Raw genomic sequence first — 2,493 nt, 5'->3', positions numbered from 1 at the left:
CTTCCCACGTTTCAGCCTCCCCCCTCCCCTTCAAGTTTCCCCATCCGAATCCCCACCGGTGGGGACTCTATACAAGGTCGTATTTCAAGCCTTTATAATGCACTTCAACAGTGTTTCATATTTCGCATTTATCTACATATTAAATTTCGACAAGAGATGTATAAATTGTATATATTTACATATTTATATATTGCATAATTTAAAATAGTGAAAACAAACCATTTTTTGTCGTAAAATATAATTTTTCACAGTTACAAAAATAGAATAGTTTTTTGGGGAAAAATAAGAAAAGTTTTTCTTAAAGTTGTTGATAAAAATTCAGGTTACTTGTCATTTCTAACATGTTCAAAATTAAACAAGTTCGTTTATAGTTAACACTCTATAGTAGCCCGAGTCCAATAGCGCCTGATCCAATCAGGGTTCTTTCATATGTTTGTCGTCTATTCTGAACCAATATGAATTGCTTGGCGGTAACATCTATCTTTCTATCTATCTCTCAGTATCCAATCAGAGATAAACCCTTTTATCGGCGCTATAGCAGTAAATGGAGATTTTTACTTCTACTGAAACTAAAGTGTTAATCATAATTTCTGATAATTTGATCAATTATATTATTAATAGAAATCTGTTGTGATAATTGGACAAGTAAATATAATCTTAATGATAGAAATATTTAATACATGTAGAAAACAAAACTTTAGATAATAATAATTATTGTAATAAGAGATCAAGGAAGAGAAGATGAGTTTATGTTTTAAGTACTCTTATGAATAACGAGGGGGGAGGGGGGGGGTTAAAGTGTAAATATCTAAAAAGAACCAAATGTAATCAAGTGTTGGATTAGTATTTCGAATTCAATGCCATTATGATGCTTTTATTGTAAATCTGTATGAGAGGGAAGTTTATAGAGAGTGCAGTCTTGCAGAAAGAGTTTGTAGAAACAGTTTTTTTTCTACCAAAGTTAATCTTTTCAACTTTAAACTTTCAAACCAAGCTAAGAACATTCCAGCGGTTTTACCTAGTTCCCCAATACAAATTTGAGGCAAATCGGTTAAAGTGTTCATGAGTTATGATCTGACAAATGGAGATTACACCTATAAAGATAAAGAATAGTACACGAACAGTAACAGCGGGGAGGAGAACAAGTTGAAATGACTTCAAGTACAGATAAAGAGATTGTACACGAACAGTAACAGCGGGGAGGAGAACAAGTTGAAATGACTTCAAGTAGATAATAGAGATTACACCTATAAAGATAAAGAGATAGTACACGAACAGTAACAGCGGGGAGGAGAACAAGTTGAAATGACTTCAAGTACAGAAATGTTCTCTTAAACATGAACAACAGAATTTATTTCTTTCCAATCAGGATTAATTAAAATTTGCTGAAAAATGGGGTGCATGCTGTCATTTAAGTATTTCATCGATTTTTAATACTTTAGCAACAAAAATGTGCTTTTTTATCACATATTTATATAATTACTGAACAAAAAATATGAATAATAGTAGTATACCTAGTACATATATATATATATGATTTCCTCAAAAAAAAAATATATCCCAAATTAAACAAAAAAGTTAAATTTTTTGTTTAAATTTTCTTTTTGTGTCAAATCTTTATCCGTCACCCTATCTGCCAATTTGAAGAAAAGTCTTTGTTTTATTAATTATAATATATATTAATTTAATTCAAGTATCTAAAAAAAACTTAATTTCTTCTTGAAATTTCTTACCCTAATTGTTAATTATGAAAGAGAAAATTTATATAATTTATTTTACGACAGTACTAAACCCGTATTATAAAAATGTCCAGCGTAAAATAGAAAATAGTTTACTTAATTATAAAAAACTAAACAGACCAGATTGGAATATAAAAGAACAAAATCTTAATTGATTAAGAATAATAATTAATTGATTCAATACATTTTTCATGACTAATAATCATATTATGTGTGCTGCGTGAAAAGACTAAGTATGGAGAGTGGAGACGGTCTGGTTTAGGGTAAAAGTATCACCTCTATACCCTACCCAGGGGCCAGGGGGGGGAGGTATAAAGAGTTTTTTAACCAGTTCTCAGTCAAGATACTTCTCTCTCTCTCTTGTAAACACAAATACAGATATACCATGATACATGCTTACATTAGAGTGTATATCTTGTATCTGATGGATGGTGGAAGGGTTTGGACGGTATTATAGGTCTGAACATACTCTACAGTTCACATCTAGTCTTGGGGTTATAATATGCAACCCTCACATACACACACACACCCTCTTCATACGCCTAGCAAGCACAGTTTACTGAATCTTACATTCTCACAACCCTACAAACAGTTTACTATGTAGCTTCCTATTGGCTGGAGCACCAGAGAATGAACGGATTTCAACCAATCAGAGGCCTTGTTACAAACTGCAGTTCGAGGTAAGGCTTAATGCCGCCACTAACAGAATTCTACTACGGTACCCCTCTGCCCCCTTTACATCACAACCCTCCAT

At 32.3% G+C, this 2,493-nt stretch overlaps 1 protein-coding gene across 1 annotated transcript in view; it reads right to left on the bottom strand.

Moving 5' to 3' along the window:
* LOC111697252 (PR domain zinc finger protein 1) overlaps positions 1-2,308 on the bottom strand; it is a 12,572-nt gene extending 10,264 nt beyond the window's left edge. The window contains exon 1 of the mRNA XM_023467181.1: positions 2,140-2,308. The gene's annotated coding sequence lies outside the window, so the exon portion shown is untranslated. The remainder of the gene's footprint in view (positions 1-2,139) is intronic.
* Positions 2,309-2,493: the final 185 nt, after the last annotated feature.

This window comes from Eurytemora carolleeae, unplaced genomic scaffold (assembly GCF_000591075.1).
Source record: "Eurytemora carolleeae unplaced genomic scaffold, Eaff_2.0 scaffold222, whole genome shotgun sequence".
Classification (NCBI taxonomy): Eukaryota; Metazoa; Arthropoda; class Copepoda; order Calanoida; family Temoridae; genus Eurytemora; species Eurytemora carolleeae.
This window is presented reverse-complemented; position numbering and strand designations above follow the sequence as displayed.